This window comes from Perissodus microlepis, chromosome 16, assembly GCF_051167445.1.
Source record: "Perissodus microlepis isolate ML-2025 ecotype Zambia chromosome 16, ASM5116744v1, whole genome shotgun sequence".
In the NCBI taxonomy this organism is placed as follows: domain Eukaryota; kingdom Metazoa; phylum Chordata; class Actinopteri; order Cichliformes; family Cichlidae; genus Perissodus; species Perissodus microlepis.
This window is the reverse complement of record NC_140476.1, coordinates 23,431,338-23,443,964: the sequence shown is the minus strand read 5'-3', so window position 1 is coordinate 23,443,964 and position 12,627 is coordinate 23,431,338. Positions and strand designations below refer to the sequence as shown.

Here is a 12,627-nt window from a genome sequence, read left to right as displayed (position 1 = left end):
TTGTGCATACCGTACAGGTCAACTGTAACACAGATTTCATTCAGGTTTGCAATAAAGACAGCTGCGGGAATCCTGCCGCCACACCAGCTGTCACATGACTTTAACTCTGTGAAAAGTTGCAGAATTCAAAATTCACCAGAGAATATGTAAGGAAGACAAAAAGCATCAACATTATGAGCGAGCAGGCAACTATCCTGCAGGAAAGCATTAAAAAGAGGGAGGCAAGACACATCCCGAGAGAAGAGAGCTGTAAGCAGTTAGTAAGAACTGATGAAGATGATCGGACTGGTGACTATAAAAGTTTTTAAGCTCAGTTAAATAAATTCAACTTGCCAATGTGGTGAAATAGCCTTAGAAACAATTACAAATCCAAAAGTACATGTGACTGCGCACACTCAAACACTTCTTAAACAAACAGGAGTCAAACCCAAACAGCGAGTCAAAACGGATGTTGTAAAATTCTCTTTTAGTTGATTAGATCACTATCAAGCAAAATGAACACACACCGATTGTTTCTGTACTCTATGGTGCCACTTAAAAGTCACACAATAATTTGATTAAGAAGTAGACTGAATGTAGGAGTCGCTCTGGAGTTGATGTTTTGTGTACTAAAAATATATGGATGTGTGTATAGGTGGACCCGGGCCTTTCATTTTCCATTCCACGTTAGAGCAGAATCCAAAGCAAGTATGAAAATAAAACTATGCAAATTTTCCTTTTCTGTGTGACACTTTGTTTTCACTTTTTGCAGCTACATAACTATTAATATTAAAATGACCCTATAACATTTCAGCTTTTAGCCATTTCTACATGAAGGAATGGGTGAAAAACGTGACTTGCACAGCAGAATATTACATTTCTTAAAACGCTGTTTTAAAAGCTTCCAGACAATAAAGAACTAAACACATTAAAACTCTGGGTGCCAATATAGTTGTGTTGTAAATCTTAAGGTCTTCACTAAGTGCTTTATTTGTTAGCTAGCCTACTTAGCAAAACAGCTATAACACCAAGAATGCTAACAGGCAGGTGCGCAGTTTGCTAGCAATGTGGCTAATCATCAACATAGGCAAGTTAATGAACAGCTACCTTTACATTTCACAGTAAATAATACAGCTTCAAAAGGAATTTACTGACTTTCAGAATGTAACTGCATGGTATATGTATCCTGCTGCGCAGCTATTCATTTTTTATTCCAAATACTGACCTGACTTTACTTACAAGAGCCGAGTATTCACAATTTTAACACCTAGGACTAAATTTCTAACAGTTCTTGTGCTGAGTCACTTTTACTGATAAAGTCCACTGTGTAAAAAGTTACCCACTAAAAACTAAAGTTCTGAGCTAAAAGTCAAATAGTGCTCATGGAGTTATTGAAGGGAGGAGGAGAGTGATGGAGAGGAAGAGGCAGAAGCCTGGAGGAGCATGAAGCCAAATCTAAAAGAGAACGTGTGAAACAGGAAACGAGTGTTTAGAATGAAGAACAGAACAACTTCCTGTCCGAGAGAAAGAGAGAGAGACAGACGGAGAGAGAAAGAAAGATGAGGGGTGAGCGAGGGACAACTATTTTTAGAATTCTCTTGTAAATGCAAAACAAAGTGGACAATCTGAAAACAGCTGCAAGAACACAGACAGCACGGACAGAATGAATCAGCTGCTTTAAAACACATCAGTAACACAGCAAGAGTGACACAGGAGCAGTGGCTAGCAGGTCAACCACTCTTCATCCTCCAAGTCATCTTTAACTCAGAGTGCCCTCAGTTCCTCATAATTTAAAGAAGGTCATGAAGAAATTTTAGCGTTGCCCTTTAGAGATAACAGCAGTCATTACAGAATTCAGCTTTGACATTCGCAACACTTCCAGCGACAGGCTCTTTTGAATTAAGATTTTTCTGCAAATATAAAACAATTCCATTTAAAACTCAAGACAAACTGATGCTGTGGTCACAGAGCTTCCATTAAAGCAAGTCATACATCAGACTGAACCAGCAGAGCAGGAGTTACTGTTGGCCTAAGCCTGCAGCAGCATTTATGAAGCTCCGTCAAGTCAACAATGCAGTGATCATGACAAAAAAAAAAAACTAGTAAATGCTGATGCAGGAGTGTGAAGTCTACATTTTCATACACCGCATGTTGCCACTTAAGATGCAGAGAAAAGGACTCTGCATCCAATTTGGAATATTAATCATTAAACACAATTTTCTACCTAGAAATGCCAACGTTTTAAAGATTCCAATATCTGACATGGTTAATTAATAAAAACTGAAATGTTTAAAAACGCTTACTTTTCCTCATGTGAGAGGTTATTTAGTTGGTCCACAGTCTTAAACAAGCCATTGTCGCTCTAAGAGTCAGAGCATTTTCCTCATATGACCATATTTGAGATATCGGCTCTCTGTGACATCATACAGATCCAAGAGCAGAAAAAAAACAAAACAAAACAACTATAACTGAGTTTTTGGCATCATTATTTTAACTTTGGTTATTTCTAATATGACATAAATATGCATTAAAGGCAAAGGAGGTCAACCAGCGCACACCTCACGCTTATAGAGAAAAGACGATCGAGAGTTTGCAGTTAGGGCTCCTCGGCTCTGGAATGTCCGCCTTTTGACGGTCTTCTTTTAAATCGCTGCTGATGACTGATTGTGAAACGTTTTTGTAAGTTTTAGCATAGATTTTATATATAAACATCTTTGGCTTAACTCCATCTTTTCTTTTACCTTACAGATTGTTATTGTTGTCTTTAAGACATTCATTATACTGGAATCACACTGTATCTTATTTACATTTTGATGTCTTGACTGTCCCATCTGAATTTAGATGCAAATCCTTTTTATAATTTCCTCCCACCTTGTTTTTTTTTTTTTTATTCCGTGTTTCTGTGAAGCCCTTTGTAACACTGGTTTCGAGAAGTGCCGTACAAAGAGATGTTATTACTACTTATTAACATTTACACTTCATTTCTCCCTTTGTCCAAACTAAAGATTTTTTTGGTCAACACATAAAACAAAGAAAAGCAGAGGACAACCATAAGTGAGAATCATCTGGTCATTCTGCTTAAAAAACAGCATTATCAATTAATAACGAAATCATTCAAATGGCTTTATTTCAGCTCTATGTCGAGTTTAAATACGACACTTCTTTTGCATCTGCTTCACTGTTGAGAAGTGACTGCAGCGCAGATATTAATATCTAGTCTTCAAGATCTAGTTTTGAACTGGAATATTATGTTTTAAAAAATGACTCAAGCACAGGAAAACTGAATGAGGAACTAATGAAATACTTAAAACACTTAAAAATACTTTAAAAATATAATTAAGTTATTCTGGTATTTATTATCTCTATAATAAAAGTCATTTCAGTTAATATTATTTTAGGGTACTACAAGATCTGAGCTGGCCCTGGAAAAGGACGTTCTGGAAATCAAAACAATGCAGGCGACTGAATAATATACGTAAATTTATTATTGGAGAAAGGAAAAAAGACACATTTAGCTTTAAGAAATGACTCCTCTTTGAGTTGTATTACATTTCAGCAAGGGTAAATTCTTGGTTGTCCAATAATCTGTTTAAATTGTCAACTTTTTCTGGCTTTTCTCTGTTTTATCTGAAAGTAAACTAGTCATCTCTGAGAGAAGAGGATGACCCACTGACTGCAGGAATATCGAGCCTCAGTGTTAAGTTAACCTGTCGACTCTGACAGAAGCCAGACTCAGAGGTCGAACTGCAAAACGCAACACAAGCCTCCACTTTTTCCAGGATCGGTGTGGTCACCGTACACGGCGATAACAGAAGCATTACTCTGTGGAACGCTCGTGAAGCATGTGAGGCGACAAATAAAGTTGGCGTGTTCAACTTGACATACCTGTACAGGGGACAGTTGAGCACTTGGATTTCATAGACATGTTCTGTAATTACTGCACTATATTTAACACTAGTTTTAATGTAAATTCAAATACTGAATAAAAACTTCACAATAGTTTTAATATATACTTTTAAAAAATGATGACTGTGGTCATTTTCATGCAAAAATATCAAACATTTTATAAATGTGGGGATTTACTGCTTGCCCTGAAATAGATTTACTGAATAATTTCAAGGTTTAATGCGTTGCAGGTGAGGAACTGCCATTTCTTACATGTTACCAAGCAATCGGTGAATGCATTTGGAAATTAACCAGCAGACTGACATTCAACAATGCAGAAACAGAACAGAAACCAGCTCCAACTTAACCACCTGAGTTGGAGCATAATGTGTTTAAACATGAATGCATCACTGCTAATAATAGCACGTCATACCGCCACAGGTACTTTGCCTGCTTTAGGCATCTCTAGTTTTGGCACTTAAAAATCCTTTACTCAGGAAGCTTCCACCACTTGTGGCTTTGGTACTTTTACATAACTACGCCACAGAATGCACTGCAGGTGAAAGCATTTCCATTTTCTAAACTAAATCACATATTTCAGCCTGAAGAGCATGATGGTGAGGTTTGGTCTTTTCAACATTATTACTACTATTTGTTAATAAGTTACTATATTAGCCTGACCAACAGCATTTACAATAATGTGGACATTTAAAAACGTAAGATACATTTTTACAAACAAACCCTGAAGTTATTAACATTAAAATGATTATTAGTAGAAAAAGATAAGCTTAGATTTTTTATATATTGCAAAAAAGTAAGTCGGTAAACCAAAGATCATTTTGGTTTAACTAAACAAAAAGGAACTTTTCATAGATAAGACTTCAAGGCTGATGATCAGTTGGTAAACTTTTCTGCTGTGTCGTGTCATAGTGAATTCTGTTATTTTGATTTTAGACTGATTGCATTTCCCAAGGTTCAAACACACACCCGAAACTAAAACTTATTGATCAGCTCCCTGCAGGCTGACTAATAAAATCATCTGATGCTAAAGTTTCCTTCAGAAATGTAACCCTGCATTCAGCTATGTGGATTAGGTACACCTTTAAGTGATCACAAACAGCAGCAGCATTTCAGAGCCCGCAATTCACTGCACAGCCCGACAGCTTGTTAGTCAATAAGCTTTTTTTAACACGCCACAGTTTGCAACACACTCACTCACGCACAGATGAAGACCTATCTTACACCCACTGAAGAGTCACTTTTCTTCAGATATGTGCGGTTTGAACACCATCCAACCGACTTTAAACTCACTTTTCAAGCCTGCGCAGCCTCTCTTCTAAATCCTCAGCAAACTTTCTTCTCCTGCTGTAAAATCAAGCCCACTTTTTGATCCCGTTCACTCGTTCCTGCTCTGTTATGACACGAAGGACAGGGCTGACAGCAGCCTCACCAAAACTCTCAAACAGTCGCAGAGCAGTGGGCAGCGGCGCCGTGAGCGCCCCGGTCACTCACCGTCATGTTCCTCCGCAGTTTGCGCCTCAAATCCCAAAGTGTCAAAGTTGACCAAACTTTTCTAATAAACACTCCAACATTCCCGCTTCCGCTTCCTGAAACCTGCTGAAGCAGTGACAAGTAGCGTGCGAGGAGGAGGAGGACGGCGACGGGGAGGGCAGGAGGTGTGTCCTCAGAAGGGTACGGCGGAGGAACAGCGACCCCTGCCGGACCCCCTTTTTCTTCACATATCCTAGCTTGTTGTCGTCTTTAATGGCTACTGTTGTCTTTAATATTTACTGACTGCACACATAATGTAATATCAGCTAGAATCCAGTGAGATTAAAAGAATCAAATGCCTTGTTTTTGAAGTACAAACACACATATATATGTAAAAACAACCTCACAGTACTGCTTTAACTCATTTTAACTAGTTACAGAAGATCTTGTAAGGCTCCCTGTAACCAACATTTTCTGCAGGATTGGGTATTAAAATTATTTTGTGAAATAATTTCACAGAACTTTATTAATCCCAAAGAAAACAACAATCATTGAATTAAAAAGATAGAATAGAATACATTGATCAGTTAGTGAAAACAAAATATATTAATTATTAATCATTTAAAATGTAAAAAAGTACACACACACACACATATATATATACATATATATATACACATATAGCTGCTAGTTAACGAGAGACACCCGGAATGGCTAACCGAAGGTCGAACGGTCCTGATCCCCAAGGACCCCAAGAAGGGACCGGTCCCATCCAACTACCGACCAATAACCTGCCTCAGTACTACATGGAAGCTCCTGTCAGGCATCATATCGGCTAAGATGAACAGGCACATGGGTCAATACATGAGTGGGGCACAGAAAGGGATTGGCAAGAATACCAGAGGTGCAAAACACCAGCTACTGGTAGACAGAACAGTCAGCCGAGACTGCAAGACCAGACTGACCAACCTGTGCACTGCCTGGATTGATTACAAGAAGGCCTATGACTCAATGCCCCACAGCTGGATCCTGGAATGCTTAGAATTGTACAAGATCAACAGGACCCTAAGAGCCTTCATCAGGAACTCAATGGGGATGTGGCGTACAACACTAGAGGCCAACTCCAAGCCCATAGCACAAGTCACCATCAAGTGCGGGATCTACCAAGGAGATGCTCTGTCCCCACTGCTGTTCTGCATAGGCCTGAACCCCCTCAGTGAGATCATTAAGAAGACTGGCTACGGATACCGACTATGGAACGGAGCAGTTGTCAGCCACCTCCTGTACATGGATGACATCAAGCTGTATGCCAAGAGTGAACGAGACATCGATTCACTGATCCACACTACCAGGCTATACAGCAATGACATTGGAATGTCGTTCGGACTGGAGAAGTGTAGTCGAATGGTAACGAAGAGAGGGAAGGTAGTCAGAACTGAGGGGATTGAACTACCAGAAGGCAACATTGCAGACATAGAGGACAGTTACAAGTACCTGGGGATCCCGCAGGCGAATGGGAACCATGAAGAGGCCGCTAGAAAGGCTGCAACCACCAAGTACCTGCAGAGGGTCAGGCAAGTCCTGAGGAGTCAGCTGAACGGTAAGAACAAGATCCGGGCCATCAACACCTACGCCCTGCCCATGATCAGGTACCCTGCTGGGGTAATAGGCTGGCCAAAGGAGGAGATAGAAGCCACTGACATAAAGACAAGAAAGCTCCTTACCATGCATGGAGGGTTTCACCCCAAGTCCAGCACCCTGAGGCTGTACGCTAAGCGGAAGGAAGGGGGCCGGGGACTGGTGAGTGTCAGCACCACAGTCCAGGATGAGACAACGAACATCCAAGAATACATTGGGAAGATGGCCCCAACTGACCGAGTGCTCAGTGAATACCTCAGGCAGCAGAAACCCAAGAAAGAGGAGGGAGACGAGGAACCATCATGGAAGGACAGGGCCCTGCACGGTATGTACCACCGGCAGATAGAGGAGGTGGCTGACATCCAGAAATCCTACCAGTGGCTGGACAAAGCTGGACTGAAAGACAGCACAGAGGCACTAATCATGGCAGCACAAGAACAAGCTCTGAGTACAAGATCCATAGAGGCTGGGGTCTATCACACCAGGCTGTGTAAAGATGCTCCAGAGACAATCCAGCACATAACAGCAGGGTGCAAGATGTTAGCAGGCAAGGCATACATGGAACGCCATAACCAAGTGGCCGGCATAGTGTACAGGAACATCTGTGCCGAGTATAACCTGGAAGTCCCGAGGTCAAAATGGGAGATGCCCCCAAGGGTGGTGGAGAATGACCGAGCTAAGATCCTGTGGGACTTCCAGATACAGACGGACAAAATGGTGGTGGCTAACCAACCGGACATAGTGGTGGTAGACAAACAGAAGAAGACGGCCGTAGTGATCGATGTAGCGGTTCCGAATGACAGCAATATCAGGAAGAAGGAACACGAGAAGCTGGAGAAATACCAAGGGCTCAGAGAAGAGCTCGAGAGGATGTGGAGGGTGAAGGTGATGGTGGTCCCCGTGGTAATCGGAGCACTAGGTGCGGTGACTCCCAAGCTAGGCGAGTGGCTCCAGCAGATCCCGGGAACAACATCGGAGATCTCTGTCCAGAAGAGCGCAGTCCTAGGAACAGCTAAGATACTGCGCAGGACCCTCAAGCTCCCAGGCCTCTGGTAGAGGACCCGAGCTTGAAGGATAAACCGCCCGCAGGGGCGAGATGGGTGTTTTTTTTTGTTTTTTTTTATATACACACACACACACACACACACACACACACACACACACACACACACACACACATATATATATATATATATATATATATATATATATATATATATATAAATTATTTTTTAATTAAAAATATCCCCATTGCGTTCTCATATTTCTTGCTTTGCCCTCCAAAGTGTTATGCAGTCTAATTGCTATTGATTCCCGCCCCCCAGGTTTAGTTTGTAATGTAGTTTTAGTTCACTGTAAATGTGTAGCAGCAATTGAAAGGTTGCTGGTTCGATTCCATCTCAAGACAGCACTCACCTTTGAGGGTGCATTAATAAGTGCACCTGGTGTATAACCCTGCCAAATCAAACATGGAGAGCTACCTGCTGTCGTGACCCTTCGGGGAAGGGAACAGCTGATTTATTTCAGTTCACTTTAATAACGTTGCCAACTGACAAACACTCCAACAGAGAGAAAACCTGTTGGTGATACCAGTAAAATCTGTATTATTTTAGCTTAATAACTGTGAACATTTAAATCAAAACAAAGTGCTTTTATTTTAATTAATCAGCTGACCACTTCATCTCAATTTTTAAAAAGGCTAATAGCAAAAACACCTGCATAATTCTTTCTAACTTGCTAAGATTTTGGTTTATGTATCCAGAAGAAAAATACAACTTTTCCTAACTGTGACTTTGGGCTGCTCCTTCTGACATGAACACCTTGCATCCACTGAGTAAACGCGCGAAATATCAGGATAATATCAAGGTGGCAGTTTTATGACATGAGATTTGGGTCATGCAACAAGACAAGGACCCAAAGCATGTACGCAACCAGCAACAGAATGACTGAAAGAAGGAGAAAAAGCAGATTTTCCAGACTTTATTGGAAGGATTTTGCTTTAACTATTTCTGTGACATGACCTGAATATAAGCATTTGTTTATATTACCCAGCTGGTGCTGTGACTGATCACTCAGTGTGGTGAAAAAGAGCTATGAGAAGTACACTTTAATCAGACAGCATTTGTCAATAATTAGACTTGGCTCAAGATCATATTGATGAGAAATCAATTCAGATACTTCTCAAGTGTTTAGATTTTTTTTTGTATGAAAGTCAGTGTAGAGGCTAAATGTTCACTTCTTGTTTTTATTATTCATAGATATTCTGAAGAATTCAAAGAAACATTTGAACTTTTTAATCTGCAGTACCAACATATGAGCACCAGATGGAAACCAAACACTATTGCACTGAGAGGCTTTGTTGCTGCCTGTTTTCAAGTTCTAACACGTCCCCTCACATGTGATAAGGATCCTAGATTATTTGCATTAAACTATACAGATCAGATGGAGCACACCTACACCCATTTTAGTAACCATTAGGGTCCGACCACGTGGGGCATTGTCACCTGTTCTCATCAATTTGTATATTGATGACCTTTCTAACAAACATGAAACAAGCATGATGCTGGATGGATGGTTATTAATGATCCTTAGAGCACGACAACCAAAGAGGACAAGAAGCTAGTTTTTTTTCTCTCATGGAGACTCAAGTCAGATATTTGGGTCACATAATCAGGAATGAGCTTTGTAATAATGATGATGATGATGATGTGCAATGCATGAGCACTTTAAAACACCTGTTTTTAGAGCTTGCTGTACTTCATTTATGTTAAAAGCAAATGCTTCAGGTGGCATGTGATGACACTTTGAGGATCTTGCTCAAGCTTCCAAGATGAATAAATGGAGTCTGAGTATTTATGACTATACTGTTCCCAACTGTAATACCATGCTGAGTAATTGTTTGTATAAACATACATGTCGATTAAGTGATTCTAAAAATGCAGCCTATGCTTTAACTGGCACAAGATATTCCTCCTGCCCCTGGAAACACTGTAAACATTGCCCGTTTGTGCAGTGATCGCTTGTGATTGCATTTTTGCATTGCTGTATTCATACTGTTACTTTTTGTGTATTGAGATGCGTCAGAAGTAAAGTTTCCCTATTTAAAGTTTTTAAAAATGTCAAGAATTTTTCAGCTACGCCTCCAGAAGGAATCTGCTGTTACTTTGAATGTCATGTGGGAACACGTTGAGTTATGACAGTTTGAGTCACACCTACCAAAAGAATGAGAAAGAAAAAAACTTTTAAAAAAATAGTGTAGGGGACTGACTGTGATTGGATGTTTGTTCTGCAGCTACTTCCTGTGGTGCTTCTGCTTTATGTCGCAACATGTTTCTAAAAACCAGTCTTCTTCCTCTTGGTGTCACGTGTAAATATGGAGCGGCCTTCAGTTTGCTTATTTATGACCATCATATTATTTTCAAATGCATTTTAACTACATTAAAGCTGAATGCAGTTCTGCTCTTGCAGAGCTGTTTGTCTTGTTTCTAGAGTTGTGCGATAATTTTATTCTCTATAATTTCTTCATTTCTTTTTTTTAAGGGGTGAACTTCTTCTTTGTTGTTATGTGTTCTAATGAATCTTTGTTGTCTGTTTACTTCTCTGTTTATTAATTCAGGTGTGGCCTGGATACTAGATACTATTGTGTGCGTTTTTTGCATGAATAAGGCAATCTGACCTTCTACATACACGCACAGACGCCCACACACACCTGGCAGTATGGAATATTGATGATTATTCAACAGTGAGTTTCTGTGCTGTTTGTGAGCTTTGCTCCAAAGAGAAGATTCATTCATTTCGGTCGCTTCTGCGTCCTGTGAACATGTCAGGTAAACATAGTACACCTTCTGCATTTAAAATGCAATAAAACTCTAAGCGCGGACCTCACTAAAAGACATTTAAAGCAATAAAAATCCATCAAGCAGAAAAAGAGAAAACTTTGATTCTTTTTTTCATTATTATCACTGCTATAAATCTGATCGGATAAAGTTTCATATTTATTTAAAGCTGAACTAAGCAGCAGACAGACTGAAGCATTGATTGTGTGTTAACCATTAGATGTCAGATGGTTCAAACCGGTGGACAGACACAGGTCCTCCACAGTTACTGGGTAACCACCTAGCAACCATTCTATCATCACCATAGCAGCATCTTTACCGCAGAGCAGCCTGGTCCAAAGTCCTCTGCTTTTTTCTTATTGGCCTACTGGTTTCCTCCAGCTCTTCTTCTGTTCTCTATTGACTTTGTCAAACATGTAGTGGAAACATTCCCTATGATTATGTTTGACCAAGACTGACCTAATGCTAGAAAATACTTTTATGGGCCACCTTTGAAGAAAAAGGTGGCCCATAAAAGTTTGTCTTAAGAACATTGTTCTTAAGACAAAGAGGGGAGACGCAGTAACTGTTTAAAACAGGGATAAAGGCAGAAATTTTTAAAGACATTTCTAATGTTGCTCCAGATTGTTCAAGTGACAAGACAATTCCTCCAACCTCAATACCCGACATCTGGGGGGGGGCGATTGTGGCTCAAGAGTTGGGAGTTCGCCTTGTAATCGGAAGGTTGCCGGTTCGAGCCCCGGCTTGGACAGTCTCAGTCGTTGTGTCCTTGGGCCGTTGTCTACTGGTGGTGGCCAGGGGGCCCGGTGGCGCCAGTGTCCGACAGCCTCGCCTCTGTCAGTGTGCCCCAGGGTGGCTGTGGCTGCAATGTAGCTTGCCATCACCAATGTGTGTGTGTGAATGGGTGGATGACTGGATGTGTAAAGCGCCTTGGGGTCCTTAGGGACTAGTAAAGCGCTATACAAATACAGGCCATTTACCATCTCAGCCTCCTCATGTCCTTCTAAGCTCTCATTAAGACTGTTGCATTCAAAAGCACTATCACTAGCCATGAGTCATAATAAACCTCTGACATCGTAGATGAACATGGCAATATTATTATATTATATTATATTTCTATAGAGAGTCACGGTCATGTACGTCTGATCAAGCCTCATCATTAAGGCCCTGAAGAACTAGTATAATATGTTGTCCTGATTGAACTGATTGGATCACGTTCATGTGCCACAGTTGCAGGTCTGTACACACGCCTTTTAAAAAACAATTTTAAAAAATTTCCATTTATACTGAGTTTTATTGCATTCACTTAGCTCTACAAACTAACTGGCTTTATAGAGTAAGACGTTGACTATGTTACTGAACAGTAATGTGGGTCTGTTGTGGAGAAGAAAGAATGTAAAGTGAACTTGTTGAATGACTCGTTGTGTGACCAAAGGAATGAGTTTACCGATACAAGTGGCAAAGAGGCCCTTTGTTACTTCAGAGCTGCTACTTTTCCACACTGAGCATCTTACCAGGATGCTTCCTGGATGCTTCCTAGGTGTTTCAGGGATCTCCAGCTGCGTGGAGACCCTGGGGCAAATCCAAGGCATGCTGTAGGGAAGGTCTGAGCTGGCCTGGAAGTGCCGCGATGCCCCTCAGTGCAAAGAGCTGAAGGAGATAACTGGGGGGAGGAAATCCCAGATCTGGATAAGTGGCACAAAATGGATGAATGGATGGAAAAGGTCAGATAATTTAAACTCAACAGTAATCTGAATACAAGTAATCCAGGTACAGACAAAATATTTACAGGCACACA

General features: G+C 40.7%; 1 protein-coding gene across 6 annotated transcripts in view; it reads right to left on the bottom strand.

Moving 5' to 3' along the window:
- itprid2 (ITPR interacting domain containing 2) overlaps window positions 1-5,494 on the bottom strand; it is a 50,417-nt gene extending 44,923 nt beyond the window's left edge. For 5 of the 6 annotated variants that reach the window (XM_084954829.1, XM_084954832.1, XM_084954831.1 and 2 more), the window contains exon 1: window positions 5,377-5,494. The gene's annotated coding sequence lies outside the window, so the exon portion shown is untranslated. Of the gene's footprint in view, window positions 1-5,175 lie in introns of all 6 variants that reach the window. The other variant, XM_084954830.1, reaches the window with a different exon arrangement.
- Between the last annotated feature and the right edge of the window lie 7,133 nt (window positions 5,495-12,627).